Below are 25,729 nucleotides of genomic sequence, written 5' to 3'. Positions count from 1 at the left end.
ATATTTTTGATAACTGTTTCTAATTCTTCGCGACTAACAGGTCTATTTAGATCGTTCACCTGGTCTTGGTTTAGGTTTGTTATATGGTACTTATCTAAAAAAGTGTCCATTTCTTCTGCATTTTCCAGTTTTGTGGCATACAGGCTTTTGTAGTAAGATCTAATGATTCTCTGAATTTCCTCTGTGTCTGTGGTTATGTCCCCCTTTTCATTTCTGATCTTATTTATTTGCGTGTTCTCTCTCTGTCGTTTAATTAGTTTGGATAGGGGTTTGTCAATCTTGTTGATTTTCTCCAAGAACCAACTTTTTGTTTCATTGATTCTTTGGACTGTTTTCTTTGTTTCTATTTTGTTGATTTCTGCCCTCAGTTTGATTATTTCCAGTCTTCTACTCCTCCTGGGCGCGTCTGCTTCTTTTTTTTCTAGAGCTTTCAGGTGTGCTGTTAAGTCCCCAATGTATGCTTTCTCCGTTTTCTTTAAGTGGGCACTTAGTGCTATGAACTTTCCTCTTAGCACTGCTTTCATCGTGTCCCATAGGTTTGAGTATGTTGTCTCTTTGTTTTCATTATTCAAGGAAGACTTTAATTTCTTTCTTAATTTCTTCCTTGACCCAGGTGTGGTTCAGTAGTTGACTGTTCAGTTTCCATGAGTTTGTCAGCTTTCTGGGGGTAGCATTGTTGGTGGCTTCTAACTTTAATCCGTGGTGATCTGATAAGACACAGGTGGACACTGATATTTTTTTGTATCTGTGGAGGTTTCCTTTGTTTCCAAGTATGTGGTCAATTTTCGAGAAGGTTCCATGAGCTGCAGAGAAGAAGGTGTATTCTTTCCTATTTGGGTGGAGTGTTCTATAGATGCCTGTTAAGTCCATTTGATTCATCACCTCCAACAATTCTCTTAATTCTCTATTAGTTTTCTGTCTGATTGACCTGTCCATTGGTGAGAGAGGTGTGTTGAAGTCTCCTACTACTAGTGCATTCCACACTTTCTTCATCCATTCTTCCACTGAAGGACATCTAGGTTGTTTACAGGTTTTTGGCTATTACAAATAATGCTGCTATGAACATAGCTGAACAAATGCTTTTGTCATACGATAGGGCATCTCTTGGGTATATTCCCAAGAGTGGTATTGCTGGGTCCTGGTGTAGGTTGATCCCGAATTTCCTGGGAAACTGCCACATACGGACAAGTTTGCATTCCCACCAGCAATGGATGAGGGTACCCCTTCCTCCACAACCTCTCTAGCAAAGGCTGTCATTGGTGTTTTTGATTTTAGACATTCTGACAGGTGTAAGGTGATATCTCAAAGTTGTTTTGATTTGCATTTCCCTGATCGCTAAGGAGGTTGAGCATGACCTTAAGTGTCTTTTGGCCATTTGAACTTCTTCTGTTGAGAATTCTCTGTTCAGTTCAGTACCCCATTTTTAAATTGGGCTAATTAGCATTTTAAAGTCTAGTTTCTTGAGTTCTTTATATATTTTGGAGATCAGACCTTTGTTGATCTTCTCCCAATCAGTAGGTTGCCTTTTGTGTCTTAGTGACAGTGTCCTTTGCTTTACAGAAGCTTCTCAGTTTCAGGAGGTCCCATTTATTCAATGTTGCCCTTAATGTCTGTTCTGCTGGGGTTATATATAGGAAGCGATCTCCTGTGCCCATATGTTGTAGGGTACTTCCCACTTTCTCTTCTATCAGGTTCAGCATGTTCAGATTGATATTGAGGTCTTTGATCCATTTGGACTTGAGTTTTGTGCATGGTGATAGATATGGATCTATTTTCATTCTTCTGCAGGTTGACATCCAGTTGTGCCAGCACCATTTGTTGAAGATGCTTTCTTTCTTCCATTGTATTCTTTTAGCTCCTTTATCGAAAATGAGGTGTTCATTTGTTTGTGGGTTAAAATCTGGGTCTTCTATATGATTCCATTGGTCGACTTCTCTGTTTTTATGCCAATACCAAGCTGTTTTCAATATTGAAGCTCTGTAATAGAGTTTCAAGTCAGGGATGGTAATGCCTCCAGAAGTTCCTTTATTGTATAAGATTGTTTTCGCTATCCTGTGTTTTTTGTTTTTTCATATAAAGTTGATTATCCTCCTCTCAAGATCTGTGAAGAATTTTGGTGGGACCTTGATGGGGATTGCATTGAATCAATAAATTGCCTTTGGTAGAATTGCCATTTTTACTATGTTGATCCTCACAATCCAAGAGCAAGGGAGATCCTTCCATTTTCTGGTATCCTCTTCAATTTCTTTCTTCAATGCCTTAAAGTTCTTGTCAAATAGATCTTTCACTTCCTTGGTTAGAGTTACCCCAAGATATTTTATGCTGTTTGTGGCTATCGTGAAAGGTGATGCTTCTCTGATTTCCCTCTCTGCTTCCCTATCCTTTGTGTATAAGAGGGCAACTGATTTTTTGTATTTGATCTTGTAACCTGCCACGCTACTAAAGGTGTTTATCAGCTGTAGGAGTTCTTTGGTGGCGTTTTTTGGGTCGCTTAAGTACACTATCATATCATCTGCAAATAACGAAAGTTTAACTTCTTCCTTTCCAATATGAATCTCCTTGATCTTCTTATGTTGTCTTATTGTTATTGCTAGAACTTCAAGCACTATATTGAAGAGGTAAGGAGAGAGTGGACAACCTTGTCATGTTCCTCATTTTAGTTGGATGGCTTTTAGTTTCGCTCCGTTTAATTTGATGTTAGCTGTCGGTTTGCTGTAAATAGCTTTTATTATATTTAGGAATGACCCTTGTATCCCTAATCTCTCCAAGACTTTTATTATAAAGGGATGTTGAATTTTGTCAAATGCTTTTTTAGCATCTAATGAAATGATCATATGGTTTTTTTTCTTTCAGTTTATTTATATGGTGGATTACATTGATAGATTTTTGTATTTTGAACCAGCCCTGCATCTCTGGAATGAAGCCTACTTGATCATAATGGATAATTTTTCTAATGTGTTCTTGGATTTGGTTTGCCAGAATTTTATTGAGGATTTTTGCGTCGATGTTCATGAGTGAGATTGGCCTGTAATTCTCTTTCGTGGTTGAGTCTTTGTGTGGTTTTGGTATCAGAGTAACTGTAGCTTCATAAAAGGAATTTGGCAATGACTCTTCTGTTTTTATATTGTGAAATACATTAACTAGTATAGGTATTAGCTCTTCTTGGAAGTTCTGGTAGAATTCTGCATTGAAACCATCTGGTCCTGGGCTTTTTTTTGGTGGAGAGGTTTTTTATAACAACTTCTAATTCTTCGCGACTAATAGGTCTATTTAGATTGTTCACCTGGTCCTGGTTTAACTTTGGTATATGGTACTTATCTAAAAAAGTGTCCATTTCTTTTACATTTTCCAGTTTTGTGGCATACAGTCTTTTGTAGTAAGATCTAATGATTCTCTGAATTTCCTCTGTGTCTGTGGGTATATACCCCTTTTCATTTCTGATCTTATTAATTTGCATATTCTCTCTCTGCCATTTGATTAGTTTGGATAGGGGTTTATCAATCTTGTTGATTTTCTCCAAGAACCAGCTTTTTGTTTCATTGATTCTTTGGATTGTTTTCTGTGTTTCTATTTTGTTGATTTCATCCCTCAGTTTGATTATTTCCAGTCTTCTACTCATCCTAGGTGAGTCTGCTTCTTTTTTTCTGGAGCTTTCAGGTGGGCTGTTAAGTCTCCAACGTGTGCTTTCTCTGTTTTCTTTAAGTGGGCCCTTAGTGCTATGAACTTTCCTCTTAGGACTGCTTTCATAGTGTCCCATAAGTTTGAGTATGTTGTTTCTTTATTTTCATTGAATTCAAGGAAGACTTTAATTTCTTTCTTTATTTCTTCCTTGATCCAGGTGTGGCTCAGTAGTTGACTGTTCAGTTTCCATGAGTTTGTAGGCTTTCTGGGGGTAGCATTGTTGTTGAATTCTAACTTTAATCCATGGTGATCTGATAAGACACAGGTGGTTACTAATATTTTTTTGTAACTGTGTAAGTTTGCTTTGTTTCCGAGTATGTGGTCAATTTTTGAGAAGGTTCCATGAGCTGCAGAGAAGAAGGTATATTCTTTCCTATTTGGGTGGAATATTCTATAGATGTCTGTTAAGTCCATTTGATTCATTACCTCCCTTAATCCTCTTATTTCTCTGTTAGGTTTCTGTCTGATTGACCTGTCCATTGGTGAGAGAGGAGTGTTGAAGTCTCCTACTATTAGTGTGTATGGTTTGATGACTGCCTTGAGTTTTAGTAATGTTTCTTTTACGTAAGTGGGTGCTTTTATAATAGGGGCATAGATATTCAGGATTGAGACTTCATCCTGATGAATTGTTCCTGTTATGAGCATAAAATGTCCCTCTCCATCTCTTCCGATTGATTTAAGTTTGAAGTCAAGTTTGTTAGAAATTAGTATGGCCACACCCGCTTGTTTCTTAGGTCCATTTGCTTGATAAACCTTTTCCCAGCCCTTTACTCTGAGTAGGTGCCTGTCTTTGTGGTTGGGATGTGTTTTTTAAACAGCAGAATGTTGGATCCTGTTTTCTTATCCAATCTCTTAGCCTGTGCCTTTTTATAGGTAAGTTGAGTCCATTGACGTTAAGTGATGTTAATGACCAGTGGTTGTTAACTCCCGTCAATTTTTTGGTAGTAGAGTTTGTGTATTTCGCTTCTTTGGTTTGTGCTAGTGAAGGGTCTCTAGGTGTCTCATCAAATTTCTATGTGGTGTTTTGAATGAGAGTGATCCACATAGGTTCAGATACTGAATGCTTGGTCCCTAGATGGTGGAGCTGTTTGGAAAAGATCATGAGAATAGGACGGTCACTAGGGGTTGGGCTTTAAAGTTTAAAAGCCCATGTCATTTCCTATTATTGCTCTCTCTCTCTCTCTCTCCCTCTCTCTCTCTCTCTCTCTCTCTCTCTCTCTCTTTGTGTGTGTGTGTGTCTCTCCCCTCTTTGTCCGTCTTTCTTCCTCATGGTGGTTTTCTCAACATGTAAGCTCTTAGTTACTGCTCCAGAACCATGCTTGCTGGCCTGCTGCCACTCTTCCTGCCATGATAATCAAGGACTCACCCTCTCACACTATAAGCAAGCTCTTAATTAAATGCTTTCTTTCACAACTTGCCTTGGTCTTGGTGTCTTCATGTGTGTGGGTGCCCACAGAAGTAGGTCCACTCTTCCTTGACTGAAGGTCAGAGAGTTAAGCCTACACTTGTGCTTTCAAAGTTACTGACAAGACGTCTGACTTAAGGAGTGACTACAAACAAGATATCCTAACCCAGGCTCTGGTTACTTGGTGTTTTGAATATTAAGACACCCATAGAGGTGGATCTTCTCTATCTTGACCAAAGGTCAGAGAATTCAAGCCTATTCCTACCCCTTCATTTTTAAACAGAAGGTTTGACCTGAGGAGCGACTGCCTACAGGATACTTGGTAGAAGGTGTATTCACTGCATATCCTGCCTAAAACATCAGAATGCTTAACTCAGGAAATGTTGGCTTGCTATCTCAAGTACTGAAGCAAGAGATTGTTCTGTTTGTCCTTTGTGTCATATTAAAGCAGTCTTTTGCCTTCCCTTTTTTTTTGATTGGGGTATATAAGCATATGGAAAATAGATGTGGGCACATTCAATATTCAATATTCACTGAATAGTCCTCTCGGTTCTATCCTATGTCTCTGTATTTTTTTCATATCTCTGTTCCTCCTACCTCTACCTTGGAATGTAAAACCCATTGAGACTGGACCCTGACACACGAGAGTAGAAAAATAACTACAATATTTTATAATTCCAGCGTTTCCGAGACTGAGATAGAGGATTCATGTGTTTAAGGTCAATGTGGGCTATATAGTAAAATCATGTATTAAGAATAATTAAAATTATTGAGGAAAGAAAGCAGAGTGTTCAACCAGGAAGAGGTAGCCTGTGGTACGAAAAGATCATGTACAGAAAGGACAAAGACAAAGACACCACCCAAGTTCCCACTCTGGCCTACTTAGGTCAGTGACATGGACAAGTGTTCTTGGTCCTGACTGGTTAGTTTTATGTACATGAAGGGCTTCACTATGCCCAATCCTGTTTGGTTAACATTTACAAGTGTCTACAGATTGATAAGATCCTGAAGACAAAATGAAACTTTCCAGAGGTGAGTAAGCTGTCAGGGAGTCATGGCTAGGGCTACTTGCTGGAACAGATGGAGCCATGTGCTGCCTATTCTTTTCTGTTCCATCTGTCTTCTGTTTCTCTGCATGTCTTAGTTATCTTATCAGCTTCTGTATGATGACACTCTGTCCATCTTTTTGTCTTTGAATTTTAGTCTGATCTTTGTTATTCTTTCTCATTCACTATATCACTTAGTGACAGCTTCTTATCTTCAATCTGCTCATACAAGGAAAGTTTTACCCTTTGAAAGGTTTTATTTCATTTTTAATTATGGGTGTATATGGATTTTTGTGTGGGTATGTGCCCATGAGTGTAGGTGCTCATATCTCTCAGAAAAGGATGTCAGATCTCCTGGGGTTGGAGTTATAGGTGATTGTGAGCTGCCAGTGTAGGTTCTGGGAACTGAACTTTGGTCCTCTGCAAGAGCAGTGACTGTCTTAACCATAGAGCCATCTCTTGAGCCCTAGTTCTACTCTTTCTCTCAGGACACTATTCAGAATTACATGCCACCCCTGTAGTCACCATTTTCATCCATTCACGTCTGCAATTCCCCTATAATATTACACATATTATAATTAATTGTTCACCCAGTAGTGTCCAAATGCAAATCAAAATTTACATGAAGGTGTTCCCCTGACCTGTATGACTATGTTTACTTTAGAGGCCTCTTCAGAGTGCTTAAGAGCAGAATCTAGACTTAGATTTCGATCCTATCTCTTCCACGTAGGAAGAGATTATGGTTATCTAGGATCACATTAAAATTTTTCAATGATCATATCTTGGCTGAGAATTAAATTGAGAACTAAATGTGTTTAAGTTAGAAAGCATTTAACACAGCAATTGGCCCATGCTTTTTACACTATTGTCCTTTAAATTGTTATAGAATCTTGCTGAGCCATTCCACAACTATGCTTTGCTTTGGGCAGAACAGCGTTGTAAGGAAGGTGACTGAGGACACGAAGAAGTAGAGAATGTACTCAGTGAATCATCTTGAGCGATCAAGCATTATTATGTCCAGTAATCGTGAAAACACATGAAGAGATGGAACACACGATGGACTGTGGACTTGAGCCTTACATGGTCTGAGGATCAACTTTGTGTTGGGTCTCTATTTGTCTTTATACCCTTTCTTAGGGAAGTTAAAGACTAGGAAAAGCTACAGGAGTGACTACAAATTGTGGATGGGAACACAACCTGCTTGCCTGGTGTTGTGTTCCTGACCATTCTGTAGTCACTCCATTACCCTGTCCTTTTCTGCAAAAGGGTCACACTCACTCTCTGTGTATGTGTGTGTGAATGTCGGGGATACTCTGTCGATGGTGTAGCATGGAGGGATGAAAGGCTCCTTTTTAAAATAATGCTTCATCAAAGAATAAAGATACTTATTTTATCTGGTACTGCTAACACCAAAAAAGGAGCCCCAAATGGTTGAAGATCGGTATGCTACATGACCTTGCTCCTATCTTTCACAGAGCTCTACTTCGTGGGGAGTTAGATGTTCTTAGATGTGTAACTAATGTGGGAGGGGGAAGGATTGCCAGTGGGAAGGGGTAGTCAGTAAAATTCACAAGAAGAAAATTGCTGTTTGTTTTCCTCAAGAACTACTTTTCCATCCAACTTTATTTGAACTTATTAAATACATTTATTTCTTCTTTCTTTTTCTTTTTTTATGGTTTTTTTGAGATGGAGTTTCTCTTTGTAACAGTCCTAGCTGTCCTGGAACTCCATTTGTAGACCAGGCTGACCTCAAACTCACTGAGATCCACTTGTCTCTGCCTCCCAAGTGCTAGGATTAAAGGCGTGCATCACCACTGCCCAGTTAATTTGATATTTTACAATGTATCTTGTGATCCTAAAATGTTACTAATACAGGGCAATTTTTCCCAAGTTAAATTATGTGTGCTTCAAAGAATGAAGCCAAGTTGAGACATCTTGATATATATCCACATATTTCCCTTAAAAAATAAATGTAGAGAGTCTAAGCCCTGTCAGCCTTGACTAGCCAGGAGTTCACTGTATAATCCAGTGTCTTAGAGTTTCTGTAACTGTGATGAAACACCATGACCAAAAAGCAAGTTGGAGAGTAAAGGGTTTATTTGGCTTACACTTCAATATTGCTGTTTGTCACTGAAGGAAGCGAGGATAGAAACTCAAATAGGGCAGGATCCTGATGCAGAGGTCATGAAAGGATGCTGCTTACTGGCTTGCTTCCCATGACTTGCTCAGCCCACAGCTTGTATAGAACCCAGGACCAACAGCCCACAGCTGCACAACCCACCATGAGCTGGGCCCTCCCCCATTGATCACTAAATGCAAAAATGCCTTACAGCTGGACCTCAAGGAGGCATTTCCTCAGCTGAGGTTCCTTACTCTGGAGACTCTATAGCTTGTGTCTGATGGAGGAGTTACTTTCATTTAATAAAGAAACTGCCTTGGCCCATTTATAGGCCAGCCCTTAGGTGGGTGGAGTAAACAGACAGAATGCTGGGAGAAAGAAGCCGAGTGAGTGAGTCGCCATGATTCTCCCACTCCAGATAGACGCAGGTTAAGATCTTCCCTGGTAAGCCAGCTCATGGTGCTACACAGAATATTAGAAATGGGTTAGATCAATATGTAAGAGCTAGCCAATAAGGGGCTGGAACTAATGAGCCAGGCAGTGATTAAAAGAATACAGTTTCCGTGTAATTATTTCGGGGCATAAGCTAGCCATGCGGGCGGCTGGGTGCCGGGGACACAGCCCCGCCGCTCTTATTACAACAGAGTGGCGCCCAGCGTGGTAATGAACTCCATGTAAAACCTGAGAGGGCTTAAAAAGGAGAGAGAGAGAATTTAAGACAGCTTTTTGCTGTTTGTGGGTTGCGTGCCGCAAAGAAATTGTCCTGACTCAGCAGCAGGAAAAAACTGGCTATTTTAAAATGCCGGCTTTCTGGGCTGTGCCGCCATCGCAATCTCTGTCTGGCTTGTGCAGGAGACAGAGCTTTTGAATGGAGCATTTGGAGTAAAGTGCTACGATTTGTTTGATGGCAACTAGACTCACTGTGTGCCTAAAAGGAAGTCATTTTGTGCTGCGGCTCAGAGGCACAAGCAGCTCCACCATGCTACTGGTGCAATGTGCAAGGATCAGAGGCACGAGCAGCTCCACCATGTTGGACTGGGCGGGGCAAGCAGGTAGTACCTGTTTTTGACCTAGGAATGTCACAGCTTAGATTCTTAAGCGCTTAGCGATTTAAAAGCGCAAAACAAAGTGCTCCTGGATAGTAAAAAAATTACAGATTCACAATAGAACTGATTCAGACACTGTTGGATAAATGTACGTAGGTTTGAGAGAGAAAAAATATATATAAAGAATAAAGTTAATGTCTTAAAAAAGGGTAAAGTCTTTAAAGAGACAGAGTACAGATAGTTATAGATTAAAAGAAATAAAGAAAAATAAGCCACGTAAAAATGGAAAATTCACAGAGAGTCTGGATTCTTTGTATTATTGTGTTTTCTTTAAAATTTTTGACTGTAAAGGAGCTAAGTGCAGAGAGACATTTCATTATATGGGCTGCCAAGCTAAACCAGAATGGATATAAGGGTATTATGATTTCAGAATATGGGTCTAAGGATATGATGCTTTGGAGAGGGTCTTCTTTTGTTTTCACAGAGGATGAGACTCTGTGGATTGCGTCTATACCAATATGGTATGATAGACCACGCTCTCCTGAAAGGTTGCTGTGAACACCTTCAGAAAATTACTTCACTCAACTGCCGATTGAGATGACCCTGACACACAGGTTACACCATGAAAGATCTGAATACAGCGCCCCCATTCAGCAGGAAGCAGTTTGGAGAGAAAAACTGCGCCCATGTTCCCAAATATGGTTTATAAATGTTTTTTTACATTTAAAGGGGGATATGATATAGATATGAATAATTTGCATTGGTATGGATTTTAAGGTCAATTTTGTTATATGTATATGTATTTCTGATCTTGATTACTGTATTGTGATTGTATAGTTCATTTAAAATGTAATGTATAATTAGGAAATATAAGTTGTTAATGGATAATTATCAATAATAGTCAAGCTTGTAGTCATATTAGTTAGATTTTCTAGATATATAGAAATATATTTCAGTTAGATAAGCATTCTTCATATCTTTCAAAGGCTACAGAATATGGCATTTAACTGTTTTAATAATTTAGGGCTTTTCATGACAATGAGACACGTCTGCTCCTGGCAGCACCAATCTACTTCAAGAGGAAGATGGGCACCGAAGAGGCTCCTTAAGGAGTTTGATAGCCATTTGGGCAAGAAACTGCTCTTGCATGGACTGATGCATAAACTGGACACAAAGAACCCACAGAGAGAGGACTGCTGAACTTGCCTAAAGGTGAGATGGTCTTTCGGGGTTCCTGACTCATGAAAGAGTCTACGAGACATTCTGCAGGACACAGCAGAAAGTGACTGAACTGTCTTTGGAATTTTCCTGCTTCATGGAAATGTCTGCTGAAAACTATGGGCCTGTAGGCCGAAGATGATGCCCCAACGGTACAAAAGAACTTTGGGTGACTGTCTAGGCAGTGAGACGTCTCTGTCATTTCTAGAGTTTTGGATCTCTTGTTTACTTAGTTAGTATTATATCCTTCTGGAGTCTTTGATGGAGTTGAAGAATGGTTAGTTATAGTTATAGTTTTCCTTAGTTATGATAAAAGATAAAATAGATATAAATATTGTAACTGTAATTCTTGCTTGATAACCATTTTGTTATATGTAATTTTACTATGTTAAAGTTAAAGCCTTTCTTTTTTGTTTAAACAAAAAAAGGGGAAATGATGGAGGAGTTACTTTCATTTAATAAAGAAACTGCCTTGGCCCATTTATAGGCCAGCCCTTAGGTGGGTGGAGTAAACAGACAGAATGCTGGGAGAAAGAAGCCGAGTGAGTGAGTCGCCATGATTCTCCCACTCCAGACAGACGCAGGTTAAGATCTTCCCTGGTAAGCCAGCTCATGGTGCTACACAGAATATTAGAAATGGGTTAGATCAATATGTAAGAGCTAGCCAATAAGGGGCTGGAACTAATGAGCCAGGCAGTGATTAAAAGAATACAGTTTCCGTGTAATTATTTCGGGGCATAAGCTAGCCATGCGGGCGGCTGGGTGCCGGGGACACAGCCCCGCCGCTCTTATTACAACATGTGTCAAGTTGATACACAAAACCACCCAGAATACCCAGGTTGGCCTTGAACTTGCAACTGTCTTCCTCCTGCAGCCTCCTCTGAATGTTGGAATTATAGGTTTGAGCTACCACACCTACATTTTATTGTATGTTGTCATTTTTCTGCTTCCTCTGAGTTTGGGAAATAGTGGTACTTCTTTTTATCCCTTTCATTAGTTCTGCTACCACTCAGTAATGCTCCTGACTGCATCCTGTAGTCTTTAGTAGGTACATTTTACTTCTGAGATTATCATGTATAAGAATGTTTTAAGCTAGGTGTGTTGGTTCAGGTCTGAAATTTCAGGAAACTGATACAGAAGAATTTCCATGTGTTCTGGGTCAGCCTGAGTTATAGTGTCAGTCCAGTCCAGTTTGAATTATAGTGTGAGACCCTACCTTAAAGAAAAGAATATTTTGATTTTGTAGATGATTTAATAATTTTTTTTCAAGACAGGGTTTCTCTGTGGCTTTGGAGCCTGTCCTGGAACTAGCTCTGTAGACCAGGCTGGTCTCGAACTCACAGAGATCTGCCTGCCTCTGCCTCCCGAGTACTGGGATTAAAGGCGTGCGCCACCATCGCCCGGCGATTTAATAAATTTTTAATATATGCAGTTTTATTAATCTTACATAAGAGAGGAAATAGATGTGTTATTTTCCCTCCATTGTTATCAATCCAGAAGTATTACTGCAGGGCAGAGAGACAGTAACTCAGTGGTAGAGCACATGCCGGATATGTGTGAAGTCTCATGCATCCAGAGAACATGTGACCTGATGACTTAGGTGATCACATGACACAGCATGGGATGATGTGGAACAGCATGGCTTCATACTCACTTATCCTCTATGGCCTAGGTCCCAATATGGTATCAGAAGGAAGCAGGTGCAACCTGGCGGTGTATGGTATCCTCTTTCCATCTCAGGTTCCTGGTTGTTGTGGTTTGAATGGAAAATGTCTTCTACAGGCTCATGTACATGAACACTTAGTAGGATCAGTCCCAGAGCAACAACAACAAAAAGGGTTTTGAATAACGAAATGGCAATTGCTGTTCTACTTCTTAACGATTATGTGCTGTGCTCAGTGCAGACGCTGCCTTCAGCACTGGTGCGGATGGAGAAATGTTCCCCAACTCTGAGTTCACTCAAGTTTACACAATGAAGAGTGGTTTTTTGTTTGTTTGTTTTTTTTTTTCCCAAGACAGGGCTTCTTTGGTGCCTATTCTGGAACTCACTCTGTGGATCAGATTTGCCTTGAACTCATGGAGATCCACCTGCCTCTGTCTATCGAGTGCTGGCATTAAAGGTGTGTGCCACCACTGCCTGGCTACACAGTGGAGTTTTTAAAAATACGTTCTTCATCAAAGTTGGAGGGAAGTATATGCAGAGAGAAAGGGGTGCAAAGGGATGGTCAGGGCTGATAGAGTCACATAGGAAAGAAAGACATCACATTCTCTCCCATGTTCTCTCTCTCTCTCTCTCCCTCCCTCCCTCCCTCCCTCCCTCCCTCTCTCTCTCTCTCTCTCTTTCTCTCTCTCTCTCTATATATATATAAAATTGTATTATATAAATATATTAGACACAGAAGCAGATGAGGACTCTGTGGGGAGGAAGGGTAACAAGAGGGTGAAGAAAGGGTCTACTGAGGAAAAGCGATAAGAGGTGGGTTTGAGCAAAGTATAATGATGTGTAGCTCCGTGATGCAGGCCTGTGTCATAATGAAGCTCTTTACTCTGCATGCTAACTAAACATTTCTTTTTAAAGCAGGAATGTTTCAAAAGACACATTGGGGATACACTTTTTAAGGCAGTGACAGGCTTTCTTTGTATTTGCTCACTTGAGAGGAACATGCTGCTTCAGATACACACTTTGGCTTCCAGAACTTGTACTTTGAATCACCCATTTGGCATACATACAGTGTGTGGTGGTTCCCTACGGTGATTGTGGATGGTAGATGCTTATTAAAATGGGAGATTCAGCCCAACTCTTCCGTCATGATTTTCTTCTTCTTTCCTTGCCTGAGTATCCATCATTTCTGTGTAGGAAGTGTCTTCCTCATGCTTTTCTCTCCATCAGCAGGATGTGCTACCACTGGACTTCTTCAACTGAAGGGTAGAATCGGGACATAGTGACTAAGAAGCAACCAACCTGTGAGGCACTCCTTCCCAAGCCTTACTGGACTTCGGGAACCTGGGAGATTTAGTGTATTTCTTTTGTTGTTGTCTAGATGAGGGGATGATGAAAGTTTTATGCTAAGAGTCAGAGAGAGATAGTATTTGAGAATTTAGGAACTGTCTTACAGACTTTGTCAAGTCACAATCCTGCTTTGACGTGCATTACACAGACAATACACAGTCTATAAATGTGGCTGCATTGATTAATAAAACTTCCGTTTACAGGTGGGGATGGAGGCAGGTAGCGCAGATTGGCTTGCAAGCTACGGTTGGTTTACTCCTGGCGTACTATTAAGAAGGTGAATTTATTCAATGAATTTGACTTTTTTCTAACGAGATGTTCACAAAATATTTATTGGATCGAAACTTAGGGCAGTTTGTAAGTGGAGAAAGTGCTGTGAGCTTTGCCCTTCCTTTAGAGGGGAGTGCTCCCAGTGTTTTCAAGAAATGGATGGAGGACAGGGAGATAAGGAGGGGAGGGGTAGAGGGGACCCACTAGGGAATGTAAGGTTAAGGACAGAGGAGATGATCATTAAAGACTGATAGCACTTCCTTTTGTTCCGAAGAGGCAAAAAAAGTATGAGCTATAAATGCAAGTGTCCTTTTATAAAAGAGGAAGTTGACCTTGAACAGAATGGGAGAGCACAAAGAAGGGCACAGATGCAGCCCCTTTGATATTCATGGCTGGCAGCCGGGGGAGGGCTCCCTCACTCTATCCCCTGTGAGTTAGGTGTCTGAGCAGGCTTATAAAAGGGTATGATTTCTATGGAAGCCCTTTGCTTTGGACATAATAAACTTCAGAATGAGACCTGAATAGAATTTAGGAAGATGCTTTTGGAGAGGCAGGCAGTGACAGAGATCATCGCTGGCCTTGGCTGATTTGTGTCTGGCAAAGAGGAATCATTCAACTGATCCTGAGTTGACCTTCCACTTTTCTCATTGTTGCAATTGCCAGAGACCTGCTTCAGCAGGGAGGTTCAGGTTCCAAAGAGGATGTGTGGACTTTGCAGCGGAACTGGAGAGAAAAGGAGAAAATGGACAGGAACTAATGGTGAATTGGGATGGGTGCCAGCAGCATTTTATTGAGAAAAGATCACACCTTTTATACTGTATGGTTGCACATAGGATTAAATGGGAGACAAAGGGCATATGAGCTGGGGTGTGGCTTGAGGAATCCAGCACTGGCCTTGACAGTAGGTGTTAGGAGACAGTAGGTTTTTGGAGGGCCTTAAGTTGCTCTTGCTAGAGATAAGAATTATTGGCTTTATCAGGCAGGAACTTTCTTCCAGCTCTCTGCCTGACCTTGGGAAAAGGACTTCTGAGGAGCAGACACCCTATTACGGTTTCCCCAAAGGGAAGGTCCTGATATCTTCCTCCTTTCCCATTACATCATACCATTCTGATTTCTCTTCGTTTATTAACTGAACTCTTGCCCTTAATGTCCTCAGGCTCTAGATCTAAATTGTAGGCATTTCATCCTTGTGATCAGGTGTGTCTTACTAGTTAGAGATTTACTAATCTCTAACTTTCCTGTTCTTGGTGTAATTAGGAGGGTATATTGGAATTCCTGGTTTCACAGTGGGAGGGGGATTTTTTTTTTACAAAGAATTATTTTGATTAGTAAAGCTATCATTGTACACATTTTAATACTTTCCCAAAGTCCATGAAAATTTTCTGGAAAGGGAAGGCCTAAACAGTGAGGATCATTAAAAATAAAAGTAAATTTGGCAGTGGTAACCTGCGCCTTTAATCACAACACTCAGAAGGCAGAGGCAGGTGGCTGTCTGTGAGTTCAAAGCCAGCCTGGTCTACAAAGTGAGTTCCTAGACAGCCAGGGCTGTTACACAGAGAAACCCTGTCTTGAAAAACTAATAAACAAACAACAAACAAATAAATAAATGTCAAGTGGTACTGAATAGGTGTAGTCTGCAAAGTCGAAATGCTGGAACTTTGTCAGGCAGCAATGGTCACCATACGGGCCACGCCATGTAACAAAATACCTGACAAGCAGCGACTTAAGGAAGAATGACTTCTGCTTGGCTCTGTAGCCCAGGTCACAGCGCGAGTGTACATCTTGGTGGAGGTGTGGGAGGGGCATGGATCATAGGATTGCAAGACTGATCACTCACCAGGAGGTGGATCAGGAAGCAATGAGGATTTGTCTACCTTTTCATGTTCTTCCTGTCTTCCTCAGAGTATGTATTAATTTCTAACCTTGACTCATGTTTTACACTCTACCAAGTGGGCTAAGTCACCGGCCTTTCTTACTTGTCACTTTCTGGTTTTGAATCCATGGCTTAACTCCTGCCAATCTTGTGCTGTCCTGAACTTTACCGCTAGTCCCTGTGGAGATCTTCTATCTTTAAAAGCTTATAAAAGCTACCATGCCTGGCTTTCCTGTAAATGTCTTCTAAGTATTCACTTAATCTTCATAATGAGAAGGTGGTATTCTTTACAGAAGAAATTGAAGTCGTGCTCCTGGCCTCTCTTACTAGAAGTCCATTTTCAGCACAAATCCACTGAAGGTATTTTTGCAGTTCTGGCCATCTCTTGCCATTCATAGCCCTAAACCTGTTTTCCCCCCTCTGGGTGCATATTTGACTTCCAAAACTTGTATTTTGAATCACCTGTTTGGCCCACGGTGTGTGTTGGCTCCCAATTCATCGTGATTGTGACTGATGGGCGTTTATTAAAATGGCTGATTCAGCCCAGCTCGTCTGTCATGATTTTCTTTTGCTTTCCTTTTGCTGGATATTCCTGAGTATTCATCCAAATGGCTGCTGGTACAAGCTGTTTTCTTGAGAGTAGTGATTTCTCAGTTAGTGTGTTTTTTGTCTTTCTCATTGGGGCTGGGGTTTGAACTCAGGGCTTTCCTAGTGCTTAGAATCTGTTGTGCCCCCAACCACAGTCTCAGGATTATGCATCTTTCTGGTGTTTATAGGATCCTATATGCAGAACAGGTGATATGTGACAGCTTCCCAGCTGAATGCTTTGGGGACATTTTTCCTATGTGCTGCATGTGGACATGAGAATGCTGTGGCAGAGATATTCATGGATTTATGTTCGCATCTTTCCACAAAGTCAGGATTTGCTGAGTAATAGTTTCTCAAACCTCGTGTGTTTGCTTGCTCTCTACCTTGTAATTCCTATTTACCTGATTGAGTGATTGTTGACCATCACAGGTCTTTTCAGTCTAATCTTAATTAATTAATGTTAGCTCTCAGATCACATGCTACACTTCACACAGTAGCAAGTATTTATAGACTGTCTACAAACAGGCTAAAGATGATGTGATATTCAGAGATGCCTTAGTGGAGGCAAAGATGGAGAGCCAGTAAGATGTGGTGAGAGCCATGTGGGCATGATAAGGTATTAAGAAAGTCACCTGGATACCTGCTGGGAACCTTCAAAGTTGAGCCAGTTGAACGAAGATTGGCGGAAGGTTAAGTTCAGGGAGAGCTCCTAGGTTCCTTCTACTCCTGAGGGTTAGTCATCTGAGTGGGTGTGGATCGATAGAGACCATGTGAAGCTGAAGTCCAGGGTAAGATCTGGAGTCTTGTGCTTGTTAACCCTTTGACACAGTGTGACGGGTAGACGACAGGTTCATCAGTGCCTCTGTGCCCAGTGTGGGAGAGGGACCAGCATCTTTCATGGCTCTAGTGTGCTTGCTAAGTTTATGGTCCTGGTTTTGCTTCTGTAGTTTTGGTGATTCTTGTGCCCATATGTTCCCCATTTACTTAAATTCATAGCTGCTACTTCTCAGTTACATGTAAGCTCTCAGTGGTGTGAGTGAGTTCTCAGTCCTCTTTGTGCTTTCTATTGGGTCAGTGTGGGTCACTTGCCCAGTGGAAGTGTAGAGTCTGCTTCAGCATGCACACTCAAACTGAAGTCAGGCACTGCCTTGTGATATGAAGTCATTGCATGGGTAAGTCACAGGCTAAAAGCTCCTGTTTTAAAGTATAGTGAGACAAATGAATGAAAATGCTTAGGGAAACCCATTATTTCCTATGCTAACTTAGAGCAGTAACAAAGAGGACCTGAGTTCAGATCCCCAGGACTCACATAGAAAGTTGGGTGTGGCAGTTTGCCTAAAAGCTCAGAATTTGGGGGTAAGGGTGGGACAGTAGAGACAGCCATTCCTGATTCCCCAAAGCTTACTGGCTGTCCTAGCTGAATCACTGAGACCCAGGTTCAGTGAGAAATGCTGCTTCAAAAATAAAGAAACAAACAAATACATAAATTAAGGTGAAGTGTGACCAAGTAGACTATGGTCCCCACTCCATGCACAAACATACATACCCACTGAAACAACTCTATATAAGCCACACCTACAAAGATTAATAATAATAATAAAGTTCAGGCAGTGGTGGTGCACACCTTTAATCCAAAAGGATTAAACCTGAAAACAAAGGCAGGTGGATCTCTGTGAGTTTTAGGCAAGCCTGCTCTACAGAGGTAGTTCCAGGACAGCCAAGGCTGTTTTAGAGAAACCCTGTCTCGATCCCCATAATAATAATAATTATAATAATAATAATAATAGTAAATGCCATTATTCCACACAACATGGGGTAAGTTAGGATAGAGTGCAGCCTGATTTATGCAACAAGTTTTTCTTTTTTTTTGAAAAAACTATATATTTTATGTGCATTGGTGTTTTGCCTGCAAGGATGTCTGTGTGAGGGTGTCAGTTTCTCTAAAACTGGATGTAGAAACAGTTGTGAGCTGCCCTGTGGGTGCTGAGAATTGAATCCAGGTCCTCTGGAAGAGCTGTCAGTGCTTTTAACCACTGAGCCATCTCTCCAACCCCTGCACAAAGGTTTTTAATCTGTGGTATTGCCAAATTCACACCAGCAGACCTCTCAGGGTACTTAAGGAATTTCCTGTTTTAACTATTTAAAGACAGACTATTGTATACTTAATAAATAAATAAATTTTTAAAAAGACATTTGTCTATACAGTAAATGGTTAATTTTTAATTGTGTGGTGGGGATCATAAAATATCAAAATTGAAGGGAAGATTAGCATATATTTTAGCCCAGTTCTCCTAAGCTGTCAAATGAGGACACCCAAAGTTTGAAACATCGAGTGACTTTCTGTGGTGGAGATAGCTTTCTGAGAGCCAGAATTTTCTGTCCCATGATTCCTTCCATTTGAAACAGATTTGAACTTCTCTCTGTTATCCTGGATTTACAGCCCCTGTGCATTCTTCAAGGGATGCTGGGAGATGAGGATTTCTTTCACAAGATAACTATGTGACATGATGTAGTGAGTGTGTCATGTTACGAGTGTTAAGGAAGGGGACAGACACTTTCAAGAAAATATTAGATCCAAAGAAGAGAAAGGAGCTAAGAAGGGTGGGGGTTGGGTTTAGACCAGTACCATGAAAAATCTTCATGCAGAGCACTTTGCTATGACAAAATGATAACTCAGTGACATCATCAAACTGAGTTTGTGAGAGCAGATGTAGTGTCAAATGAGGGAGCTTGCAGCTTAAGTAGAGAGTCAGCTTAAATACTGACTCTCAGGGCGGGAAGCTTCTTGTTCTCATGGCATATTGAAGAGGTTATTCCTGTGATAGAAATTCTCACAAGTTGTGAGGCCTGGGGATTCAAGTGATCAACCCAAACCCTAAATAGAGCCATGAGCTTTAAGGTGATTCTGGGGCCAGTTTTCATGTTGCCCAAAAGGACAGTTTTAGGGCTGAAGGGGTGGACTTTGGGTTCAGGTGACAGAGTGGACTTTAGGTTCAAGTGACAGAATGGATTTTGGATTCAGGTGAAGGGTGGACTTTGGATTCAGGTGAAGGGGTGGACTTTGGATTCAGGTGAAGGATCGACTTTGGATTCAGGTGAAGGATCGACTTTGGGTTCAGGTGAAGGGTGGACTTTGGGTTCAGGTGAAGGGTGGACTTGGGATTCAGGTGAAGGATAGACTTTGGATTCAGGTGAAGGATCGACTTTGGGTTCAGGTGAAGGGTGGACTTTGGGTTCAGGTGAAGGGTGGACTTTGGGTTCAGGTGAAGGGTGGACTTTGGTGATGGAGTGAACTTTGAGTTTAAATGATGGAGTGAACTTTGGGTTTAGGTGATGAAGTGGACTTTGGGTTCAGGAGATGGAGTGGGCTTTGGGTTTAGCTGATACAGAAAACTTTGTGTGTAGGACAAAGATGCAGAAACAGTTTGAGTTGGAGTGCTGGCTTGGAATACTGCGGTCCAATGTGGCCATTGTTTTCTGATACTGCTCATGAAGCCATTGGGTTGTCCTTGGCATTCTGCTGACTCATCCAAGCTGGTGAGCAGAGGGAATTCTTAAATTTGAAAGTTACTAATTCACAACCAGATTTTCAGAGTTGGTATTATAATGGACTGAACAGTTCTGAATCTGCTAAGTACTCTCTTTACCAAATATATGTAGTGTTTTGATAATATTTACTGAAGATTATCAGACAGAGAAACTTCTGAGCAACTCATGGCCTTAGGACACTGTGGAAGAAATCATTTCTTTTTAGTATTATATTTTAAATGCTATAATATTACTGTAATATAAAGTGATTTTCAGATTCATAGTAGCAGAAACCATGCTATGTGTTGGAGCAGAAATACTGAGCTGCCAACTTTGTAACTACCATAGCTGCAGCTTATCTCGCTACTGAAAGATATGCTTCTAGACTGGGATATAGCTCAGTGCTAGAGCCCTTGTTTGTGTCTATGGCCTTGGGTACAATCTTTAGCATTGTCAAAGGGGGAGAAAGAAGAGCTTTGGAAACTCAGGCCCTGTGGGGGTTTGAGGGGCTATTCTCCCTTTCAACTGTGAATTGTGAAAGTGAGATACAGTGGTCTTCAGGTATTGCCTTTTAGGTTTGCTTTTGTTTTGCCTAGGATTGGGGTCTAACCTAGGGTTCTATGTGTGCTGACAAGCTCACGGCCACTGACCTAGTTCCCTAGGCCAGGGTAATTTCCAAAGAACATATAATGGGGAGTAGAATGTTTTATGTGTTACTTAGTAATTAAAACTACTCTTTATTTAAAAAAATATTTCTTTATTATATATCCAGTGTTCTGCCTGCACACCAGAAGGCACCACATCCCGTTATACATGGTTGTGAACCACAATGTGGTTGCTGGAGATTGAACTCAGGACCTCTGAAAGAGCAACCAGTGCTCTTAACCTCTGAGCCATCTCTCCAGTCCCTAAAACTACTCTTAACTTAAACTGTTTTCACAAATTTATTTATGTACTTCTGAATTGCTGGATACCCATTTGATTTGTCTATGATGCTAATTTCATTGACAAGTCCTAGTGGGTATGCCCTGGAAGGGATTATCTCATAAAAGTGGACTTTGGAATTCCTTTGCAGATGTCATGGTGGCGGATAGTTTTTACTCAGTGAGGTGGAAGGTGTGTAGTTGGTTTGCATGGTGAATGCAGATGAATGCAGTTGTGTTCGGTGCAGTTGGCAAAAATGAGTGAAACAGTGGAAACACAACTTTTCATTCCTTGTTTCTTTAGGTCATGAACCTTAGCACTTACAGACCACAAGTATTTTTACTGCACTTTGATTAGTTGATTGCAACTTAATTTTAACCTAACTTCATTCTTGGGTATGAAAAACTGAGACTTAGAAAGGCTGAATGACTTGCCCAGAGTCACATAGTTTTAGAAGTGGCAGACATCTAGTTTCAGCCCCAGAGTCTGTCACCCTCCACATTTACTCTCTACAACCGGACACGGTTCCCTCCCCTGCCAGTCCTCTTTTGTCTGTTACCTCTGTCTTGGGGCAGCACCTACACAATAGTCTCTAGTTAGTTTCCAGGCTGCTATTCTTGTTATCTCCAACTCCTTCATTATAAAATAATATTCTCTCCCTTTCTCTCTCCTCCCCCTCCCCAACTCGGTGGTCCTGTGCCTCTGATATGCATCTATGGCTCAAAATGATTAATTTTTAAAACAAACAAACTTTATTGGGTCTTGTTTCCCATGGTGGGGATGTTTTAGTTGTAGAATAAGCAAAGCTTTCTCTGTGACCCCCAATGGCTCCTTTGCTGCCCCTTTGCCCACACCTCCTCATCCTACTCTCTGTGCTTCTGGGAGCTTTCTCAAGTGCTGATTATTAGGCTCCACTTTCAGAAAACAACAACAACAAACACAAAATATGGAATAGCTCTGAGAATGGCTCTGAGAGCATGGGTATTTGGTCACCTGGGTTTGGGAAAACTGTGCCCCAGAAACAGTGTATCCTGTAGATATGAGTTGTTATTTAGACCTGTGAGCCGTTCTTGGCTCTTTTCCTTTTAACTCAATGGAGGCCTTTCCTTTGAATCTTCAAGGGTTATGTTTGGATGACGAGAGATCCTGAGCTAGGATTTAGTCTAATGATGGAACATTGCCCCTGAATTGCTCATTAATTTTGGTTAACATCTTGTGTATAATTGAGAGACTTCTCAGCAGAGTGGTGGGAGTGAAAGAGAGGAAGAAGAAAGAGGGGAGAGAAGGGAGGAGGAGAGGAAGGGAGGATGGGGGAGAACTCTCATCTCAGAGAATTGGGGGGGGTCAAATCTCAGTGTAATTAATACTACCTTTCATGAATCTTAAGAGCGTTCTATTTAACTCTTTCCTTTCCCTTTTCTTTTTTAACCCATGCTATTCCTTCTTTGAGACAGGGTCTCATGTAGCCCAGGCTAGCCTGTAACTTGCTCTGTACCCAAGGATAACCTTGAACTCCGGATCCTCTTGCCTTTGCCTCCTGAGTGCTGGGATGGCACGCATGGGCTACCCTGCCTCCTTTACATGCTGCTAGAGGGCAGACTCAGGGCTTTGAGCACACTTGATAAGCTTTCTCTCCTGAGCGACACTCTATGCCACTTCCAGTTTCCTTATTTGGGAAACAGGCAAAAACAACTTGAAGTATATGAAATGCAAATATTCAAACATGAAGCTGTAACTGAATAAAAACCCTGTCTGTTTCAAAACAGAAAAGACCAGATTTCACCCTGGTCAACATATACTATGCATATATGGTAACCACGAACCAGAAAGATCAGATTTCATCCTGGTCAACATGTGCTGTGCACATAGGGTAACCATGAACCAGAAAGACCAGATTTCATCCTGGTCAACTTGTACTGTGCACATAGGGTTAACCCATGAAAACTCTCTTACTTTTGCTTTCTTTCTTTCTGTTTGGGCAGGTCACTTTGAGATGTCATTTTGCAATACAAAGTATTGCAAATAATAAAGACTGGGGATACAAAAACGTTAATAAAATAAATATTTGTCTATTAAACATTCACAAAATTCTGGAAAAATATTAAAAGCCTTTGTAATAACCTTGTCTATAGGATATATATTCTAGATTAAGAATTTTATGTGGGGCTAGAGAGATGTCTCAGAGGTTAAGAGCACTGTCTGCTCTTCCAGAGGTCCTGAGTTCAACCACATGGTTGCTCATAACCTCTCTCATAGGATCTGACTGACTTTTCTTGTGTATATCAAAACAGATTACACAAAAAATAAATAAATCTTTAAAAAAGAATTTTATACAATGCTCATATATATATGTAATTATACATAATCTTTAAAATCTTATATCATTCATACTAAGCGTGATTTGGTTTGAAGTGCTTTAATTATACCCGTGAGTATGCATGAAACGAGAAAGAGGCTATTAATGTTAATTATTTCATTTCTTTATTTGGTTCATGTTATCAAATCACATTGTTTTATTGCAGTGCTCATTCCTGGATCTCTGATTGTGCTGAAGAAAGTTTTAAATTGAAAGGAGTTTTCTCGGCTGATCTCTAAGCTCTCCAGTGTGTCAACTGAGGTGCTAAATTTTAGTCAAAATAAGAGCTGCTATTCATTTTGGAGATTTCCTCATTCCTAAATAAGGTGTCAGTGTTCCTAGCCTTGACTCTGCCCTCTGCTGGTCACTTCATATTCTGCAAAGGGACTATTAAGTTCATTTCTAAATTACAAAGTTGTTGGAAGACTAATAAAAATTCTTTATTGTAGGGACATAGCCCCACCCATTTGGGGCGTGTTCACCTCGGGCTAATGTTTACGGATAAATCTGACAGGCGTGAGCCCAGCAGCCCCTTTTTCTTTTGCTCCGCTTTTCCAGTACTCCGCGGGAACCTGTGGTCCTGTAAGTCTATTTCCTTATTAAAGCTGTATATATCTATATAATCTGTCTACATTCATTTGCGCCACCACATTTGGCGTCCCAACGTCGGGCTATTTTGCCCCCGACCCGGCACGGGGGGGGGCGCAAGCTCCACCTTTCCCGGCTAGTTGCCTGAGCTCAGGAAGGCGATTTACAGCGCACTCCCTGCTCGCTTTCCCTTCCCCCACTCCAGGCCACTACAGTCGCAGAGCAGCAACCCCCACAGAGCAGTTAATGGCTCCCTGCTTCTTCCAAACCCTCACTGCCTGATTTAAGCGAAGCACCTGCGGTTTTGAAGCAAAAGCCGCCAACCCCTTCCCTTAACAGGCAGTACAATAATTTTTGTTTTGAGTTAATTGTTTCAGACCGGCTCTGGCTTAGACCACGTGGACTCAGGTGCATTTCTTTAGCCACCACTGGCAGGAAAACTTCATTACAGGTACATAATTTTCTTTTATAAATAAGAAAAATGTCTGAAAACATTACCATTCAAGACTTTAACAGCCTTTTCAGTTGTACCATGTGGGAGATTTTACAAGAAGTGTCTGTCAGCCCACAGATATGGATCTTTCTGGGATTCGTAGTTTTCCTTGGTACTGTATGGTTTGATAATAGAAATATGATAAAGTCTTTACGAGACGAGGTTGAACGCTTAAAAACAATTGAGAATGACAACAATCTTCGCAAAAATCAGTTTGAAGTTCTCCAGGCAGAGAACAGATCTTTGTTTAACACAACTCGACAAACTGAAAAACGCTTAAAAACAATTGAGAATGACAACAATCTTCTCAAAAATCAGTTTGAAGTTCTCCAGGCAGAGAACAGATCTTTGTTTAACACAACTCGACAAACTGAAAAAAATTTAGAAGAGGTACAGGCTGATGTTAAGGAGAAATTCATTACTATGGAAGAGGGAACAGCTGATTTGGATCGTAAGCTTCAGTCCCTTTCAGTAGGAACTGAAATATTAACGGCTGATATTAAGGAGAAATTTATTACTATGGAAGAAGGAACAGCTGATTTGGTTCGTAAGCTTCAGTCCCTTTCAGTAGGAACAGAAACATTAACTGAGAGAATCAAAACTGCTGAATGTGACAATCGGATTTTGTCTAAAGCTTATGACAGATTGACAGAAAGATTATCTATACAAGAAGGCACGGTATATGCTATAAAAATTATGTCCAAAGATGAGACGTTATCTCTAATGGACAAACTTCATACTTTAGAATCCTCAATGAAGGCTTTAGAACATAATTCTGGACAGGAGATTCAGACATTAAAGAAGGCAATGGTGAATAGAATTGAAAAGATTGAGGAATTTCTAAATTCTGAGGAAGAAGAGCAAGAGGTAGAAAGGCATATTTTAACTAAATCTGTGGGTAAATCCCTCCGGGACAATTCCCACAAAGCTCTACCTACAGTTCTACCTGCCTTTCCAGTTGTAACAACTGAGAAAGTAGTTGGTTCCAGAAACCCTAGGGTCATCAAGGAAGATACATGGGAACCTGTCCGTATGAATGATCTCAAAGTAATTAAACAGGCTGTAATGACTTTTGGAATGAATGCCTCTTTTGTTAAAGAGATGCTAAGATCTTGGGCCACGACGAATAAGGTCACGCCCTCTGACTGGTTTCAATTGAGCTCTGCTGTCCTTGAGAGTGGAACGCAATTGAAATGGAAATGCTTATTCAGGCAAGAGGCTAGACTTTTAGAACAGCAAGAAAGAGCAAAGGGAATTGAGATTTCCATAGATCAAATTTTGGGAGAGGGGCTATTTTCTGAGCCTCAGGAACAAGCTAATTTGGATGAAAACATACTCTCTGTGTGTACTACAGCAGCCTTAAGGGCTTGGGACAGGGTGCAAGACCCAGGACAGAGGATGGAATCATTTGTCAGAGTTAAACAGGGTCAGAGAGAACCCTTTAGTGACTTTTTACAAAGAATAACTAAAGCTGTACAAATAGGGATATCTGACCCAGAAGCAAGACGTATAATGATCGAGACTTTGGCTTATGAAAATGCAAATGTGGAATGCAAAAGGATTTTGGGACCTTTAAAGCTCAGA

This window comes from Chionomys nivalis, chromosome 22, assembly GCF_950005125.1.
Source record: "Chionomys nivalis chromosome 22, mChiNiv1.1, whole genome shotgun sequence".
Classification (NCBI taxonomy): domain Eukaryota; kingdom Metazoa; phylum Chordata; class Mammalia; order Rodentia; family Cricetidae; genus Chionomys; species Chionomys nivalis.
Note: the sequence above shows the minus strand (reverse complement) of the source record.